This window comes from Oryza sativa, chromosome 12 (genome assembly GCF_034140825.1).
Source record: "Oryza sativa Japonica Group chromosome 12, ASM3414082v1".
Classification (NCBI taxonomy): Eukaryota; Viridiplantae; Streptophyta; class Magnoliopsida; order Poales; family Poaceae; genus Oryza; species Oryza sativa.
Window position 1 is genome coordinate 22827698 of NC_089046.1, and position 6928 is coordinate 22834625.

The window sequence follows — 6928 nt, forward strand, 5'->3', positions numbered from 1 at the left end:
AGAAACCTCTGAACTTTCCTGAATGGTTCTTCACTTCACAAGCATACTAGTTGTAGTTCTTATAACAGCTTAAAAGTCAACGTCATGTATTCTATGCCTTTGTTGGAAAAAAAGTTAATTATTAGCGTATGATTAAGAAAATTAGTCATTCACCAATGATTAATTAATTATTAATTATTTAAAATTAAAAAATAAATTAATATAGTTTTCTAAAGGAACTTCTCTAAAGAAAATTTTTTTTAAAAGAAACATATCGTTTAGCAGTTCGAGAAACATGTGCGCGGAAAACAAGGAAGTTTTCTTCCCTTTCTCGGAACGAACACAGTCTGTGTTCGGCATAAGCTGGTCGAGAGGAAAGGTACCCCAGTTTTTGCATACTTCCCGAATGGTTTAATTGTGTGTTTTTAAAAAAAATTATATATGAAAGTTTCTTTAAAAATCATATTACTCTATTTTTTAAATTTAAAATAATTAATACTCAATTAATCGTATGCTAATGGTTCACCTTATTTTGTGTATCTTCTCAATCAGCTTCTCTCAAACATTTGCTTAAGAAAGTGGGGAATGACAACTCGCAGTTGCCTCAAATATGACACCGCTCTAGTACATCAATGAACTCTCGAAGTTATATATAAATAACATTTTCAATATACGATGAGTTGTATGTGAATGGATTAGAAAACTGGGGTGGTTCAAAGTGACACAAAAGATAAAAGATATGTTTACCTAGTCCAAAGTGAAAAATGTTAGGTAAAGGATGGTTCAAACGGAAAAATTTTCTGTTTATAAATATAAATGTGTGTGTTTTTATTTGGTGCAGAGTCTAAAACGTTGTACTTCAATCGTTAAAATAAAAGATAAATGAGTCGTACCGTGAAGCCATTAGCTGTAACCCTACGCCAACTAGTCAACCCTAGTGGTCTTTAGGGGGAAAAAAAATCGAAGATCCATAAAAAAGTTGGATCTTGGCATTTTGCTTCGTACTCCTACTACTGTTGTTTCACCGTGAAGTATAGTTGGCCATAACGCCCGAGGCCCAACGGCCCGGCCCAAGGCAGGGGATTTTGGCCTGGCCCAGGCACGGCACGGCCTGATCGTTGTCGGGCCCATGCCGGCACGGTTCGGGTGTTGGGCTGTGCCTGGACCTATGCCTCGGCACGGTGGGCCGGCCCGGCACGGCACGAACTTTAGCGAGGTGAAATAGACTTATTTTCAACCATATAGACGTATAGACGTATTATATGGCACGACTAGAGAGTAGGGACGTAAAATAGACTTATTTAGTTTTTTATATGTCACAACCCAAAGAGTATGGAGGGGAAATAGACTTATTTCAAAGAAAACATGATGGGCTGCATGTGCCTTCGGGCCGGCCCAGCATGGCCCGACCCTTATTGGGCCATGCCTGGGCCACAGTGGAGCACGTGGGCCGACGTGGCATGGCCCGGCGTATTGGTCGGGTTGTGCCGGCCCAACAAATCTTGGCCCGAGCATGATCGGGCCTGGACCATGCCATGCCGGGCAGCCCATATGGCCAACTATACCGTGAAGCATATGAGGAGAGAAAAAGTCATGTATATACCGGAGTAGTTTGGAAAGTAGAGTGCAAACACTTCTCCACTATTATAAAAATTGAAGATGTTTTTGCCAGGACCTTGGTAAGTCGTCCGAATCCGTATGTGCTTCCTTGCATATATCTCTCTATCTCTTCCCAATAGCTTTGTCTGTCGCCCGGTATCTGACCTGTAGGATGTATTTAGTTCATGCTAAAATTGAAAGTTCGGTTGAAATTGGAACGATGTGACGGAAAAGTTGGAAGTTTGTGTGTGTAGGAAAGTTTTGATGTGATTAGAAAAGTTGCAAGTTTGAAGAAAAAGTTTGGAAGTAAACTCGGCCGTCCATCTCCGATCTATAATACTCCTTCCGTCCCTAAATATTTAACGTCGTTGACTTTTTTAAACATATTTGACCGTTCGTCTTATTAAAAACTTTTGTAAAATATGTAAAACTTTATATATACATAAAAGTATATTTAACAATGAATCAAATGATAGGAAAAAAATTAATAATTACTTAATTTTTTTGAATAAAATGAATAGTCAAATATGTTTAAAAATATGTTTAAAAAGATAAACGGCGTAGGTACGGAGGGAGTGCCTTCCTTTCCAAGGAGCCGAAGCCGACATCCCGCCTGCCGCCAGTGGCTGCCCGCTTACACGTACGTTTGTAGGTGCCCTGTATAGGCTGCAACCTGCAATACTGTTAATGGCTTTGGATCACGTTAATTTAGATTGCCAGCAGCCCATGGAGTGATTTGGACTGTACATGTATGAAGTTGGTTCAGATGCTGACGAACAAGTAATAATCACACTTTTTCTTTGACGACCTATGTCGACGGGTGATACCCGTAGACCGGATATAGAGGGTATTAGGGTACGTTGGTACAAGCATCTACGTAGTACGACATCAAGCAAACAAAAAATAAGAATTATACTGGTTCAGACCCCTTGATAGGTAATAACCCTAATCCAGTTGATGTGGGATTATATGGTAGAAAATACAGGTTACAAAGGGAACAAGGGAACTTGTCGGATCCGGCGAGATTATAGTCGAGTTGTTTCGACTAGCTCTCGATGACTTGGCTCCTCGTAGGCTCTGGCTTCGTAGGCTGTATAGGTTGTGTTGGCTCTGAGATTTGATCCCTTAAACCCTCCCCGGGGGGTCCCTTTTATATCGCAGATCTGGAGGTCTCCACGTAGAACTCGGAGATATCAGACCCTATACGATACGTCAACGACCCAATTCTGCCCGAGTAGGATTCTTCTCGTCTGTAGATTTCATGAAAGGTTTTCTTAGAATATACAGGAAATATCCGCATGCGCGTGGTATGCCATATCGATATGTAACGTATATCGAAGGGTAAAGGGTATGCCTAACCCGTAACCCTGACAGTAGCCCCCCGACTTCTGCTTAAAATGAACTCGTGCAACCATTTACGACTTCGGGTGTCGAGACTGTTGTCATTCCCGGTGTGAGGACCGCGGAGATAGACCATAGTCGAGCACGCCATTTGAAGCCCAACGGTCACGAGCGAATTTTATACTGAAGTCCAGAAAACCGCCGCGCGTAACGGACCCAGAAATTTCTGGCGGGCATCTCTCTCTATTCCCTGGAATTTGCACCGTCGGTAGTGCGCCTATTTAAAGGAATTTTGAGAGTCCATTTTGAAGTCCACCAAACCTGTTAAACACACACCACCTGCAAGCACTATTTGCCTTCTCCGCCACCACAAGAAACCCTAGTTCAACAACCTAGGCTCGTTTTCCGGCGACCTTCGATCAGCAATGGACCTCGGCAAATCGGCTTCCACCAGTGCAACGTTGAAGAAACTCCAGGAGGATGGCGCTCTTCCTGGCCGTGGAACCATGGAGAGGGAAGCAGGAGGTACTAATCCTCAGCTCATCTTGGGTCGCATGGTTGCGATCGAAGATTGTGTTCTCTGCGGTTTTCTCCCTCCATCTTCCGAATTTCTTCTCCTGGTTTTGAATTTCTATGGTCTTTCTCTTCTCCATTTGAACCCCAATTCCATCGCCTTCTTTAGCATCTTTGTGCATCTTTGTGAGGCCTACATCGGGGTAGAGCCTTTTCTTGATCTTTTTCGCTTTTACTACGAACTGCGTTGGATGGAATCCAACAGGGTATCTGGTTGCGTCGGGTTCCGACTTCGGGATGGCCTGAAGTCGCGTTACATTCCCTTCCAGTGCCCTTCTTCTCGCAGCAAGTGGCGGAATAGGTGGTTTTATCTTGAGATCAAGAACTCGAACCCTGTCTTCGTGGTTCCTGAAGATCAACCGGACAAGATTCCGTCTTGGACCGCAAAGCCCCCCTTGACCCCCTCTCTTCAGTCGTTTATCGACATCATCGACGATCTCCGAGCACAGGGTTTGTCGGGATATGAAGTTGTTGCAGACTTCGTTGGTAGGCGGATCCAGCCGCTTCAGGCTCGGGCCCATCCAGCTTATGACTATTCCGGGCCAGAGGACGCGACCCGGGTTTCTCCTCGGGGTATCTTTCTCGCATTTATCTTGACATGCTTGTGTTCGCGTTCCTCTTGATTTATCGAAGGTTGGTTCTCGATTAACAGGTCTGAGCAGCGAAATCGTGGAGCGCCGCGTCGGCCAGGTGATGATCAGTGGCCCGACCACGGCGAGTGACATCCCTGTGCCCCTTTATGAAAAGGGGGCGGCGGAACGTGATGAAGCCATCAACGTAAGTATATTCGATAAGCATCCCGCATTCTCCTTTCGAAATCACTTTATGACTTGATTAAGCGTAGGCCCTTCCTTTGACTGACATCATTGGACCGCTCGCGGACCATCAGGTGGCGACATCTCTGAAAGTGAAGGTCGTCAAGGAGGCATCTGATGCTGCCACCACTAGCGGTGGCAATGTTCCGACAAAGCCGAGGAAATTCTCGTCTGTAAGCGGACATCGTCGCAAGGCGTCGACCCCCTCGGTAATTTATTTTGTCGTTAAATCATGCAGCAAGAAGGATTTTTCCTTACTTTGCGTTGATTGTCTTTCAAGCCTCGGACGCGTCTCCCCCACCTCCACGACGACAACGCATTGTGACGATTAGCGAGAAGTAAGTAGATGAATTCTTGAATCCCCGCGCTTCTTATTCGATTGTTGTCTGACTCGTGGTCGTCCTGTAGGGAGGCGCGGGCAAAGGCTGCGCGAGCCAAGTCCGGATGAGCTTCCAGTGTGTCGCCCGTCGTGGCCTCGACGGATGTCGTGCCCGCAGCCGGGAGCCGGGAGGCGACGCCTAGTGGCCCAGTCAGCGACCCCGCGGCAGGTCGTGATCTGCCAGTTGCAGTCCTCACCTGGGAGGAGCTCCAAGTCGAGATGGGGCGCCTCCTTGAAGCTGGTGCTCGCGGCATCGGCCGCGAGATTGCGGAGGCGAGGTCGGAAGCGGCGACGGCGAACGCGCGTGCTGACAGACTAGTACGCGAGTTGGTGGCCGACAACGAGTGACAACGGAAGGGGCTCGAGGACCGAATGTCGGAACTCGGGAACAACCTATCCGAGATCCGGGGCTCATTGAGGGTCACCTACACTGGCCTTCACCAGCTCGCCGGGGAGTGCGGCGTCAAGTCCACGATCCCGGTGAATCCCGATGAGTTTTCGCTGACCTCCTCTCTCGCGGAACTGGTGACGGCGATGGGGGAAATCCCCTCCAAGCATGCGGCCAGGATTGCGGAGGAGACGTCGAACAGGATCTACACCGGGGCGTGTCATGTCCTCGCGTGTGTAAGGCTGTCGCGTCCTGAACTCGATCTGCGCGAGATCTTGGACCAGAGGGCGGCCAGCGACACGCGTAAGGAGGTGATGGAAGAAGTCGGTGATCTAGGGGAGTCTGTTCTCCCCCTTTTTGAAGAGTAGGACTTCTTGTATTTCCTAGATAATGTGTAAAACTTGAACTCTGACCGCCTTCGTGCGTGCGATTACTATCCCAGCTTACTTTGGTATGCTGACCTCGGGAACTTTTGTCCTTTCTAGAGATGCTGATGACGAGGATGTCCAGCAGCGCGGGCAGCCTGAGTCACTGGCAATAATTCCGGTACTCGAGTTTGAACCACACGTCTCGCCTGACCATGTGGATCAACCCCTTGATATAGAGGGGATGGCGACGACTTCCTCAGGTTAGTAGTCCCTTCACCCCTTAATGCCCTCCTGACTAGGTTAGCCATGTTCCCGAAAGAGATGTATAGCTTGACTTAGTGGTTATTACGTTTAGTAGATCTCGAGGGTGCCCTTGCTAGCCAAGATCGTCATATCCAATACTGGAAGACGAAGTTTGAAGTGGCGGAGCTCGAGAGAACCATGCTGGCCGTGAAGAAAGAGCAGGCTGTGGAAACGCTCCGAGGTCGTGAGGTGTGGTTTAACTCGTACTTGAAGAGTTGCTGCACATCCATGGCCAGAGTATGCAAGGAGCTTCGAGTAGTCCGCGGAGATCCCGAGGAGTCGGCGGCCGGGTACATCTCGTGGCTTAATGGGGCCTGTGCCCAACTCGATGGAATCGGCAAGCGTATCGACGAGGCCTTGAAGCAGGAGTGTCGTCGATCGAGCCGATACGCCGGAGGGCACGTGTTGGCTTGCCTACGAAATCATCGCCCGCGCCTGGACCTCGAATATCTCCGTGAGGGTTTTGCTCGTTCTCGGAGGACTCCGGCGGAGATAGACCATCTGGCAAGGTCAATGTCGCCGTTGGCCGATGTGGACCCCCGTTTTTATAACAGGAATCAATCGTGTAAACAGTACCATTTCCCTGGATCAAGTAGTTTGGTACACACGAATTCATAGCTGGAATATCAAGTGCACATACACGAGTATCTAATACGAATTATTACATCATAGGCCCGCAGGCATAGTCTTAAATCATCGGACCGAGAGGTCCGGAATACATCCAAAAGCAGAAATAGATAAGGCAGCAGAATTCAGGCAGCGGCATGCCATTGCCACAGGCAACGACCATACTAAGACCTACTGGACGCCATCGTCTTCATCTCCCTCCTGATAGTAGGCATAGGGATCCTCCGAGGCTTCATCTCCCGCTTCTGATAAATTTTATATTTGCAAGGATGAGTACCAACCGTACTCAGCAAGCCACCACAGCAACAATGCATATGAAAGGGGGAGTTCAAAGGATGGCCATAGTTCTTTTGCGCAAAGCAAGTTTTGTAATTCTTTTCACAAGCCTAAGACCTAGCATTGACTGATCAAATTTTAGTACCAGAGTTTGTATTTAAACAACGACGGTTCTGTCCACCATCCATTGTGATCCCAAGGATAGCTTCCCGCCATTGATTCGTCATGGTTTTCTGAGGACGTCCACCTTCCCGCCTCTCAGGAAGTGGCTCCAACAGCA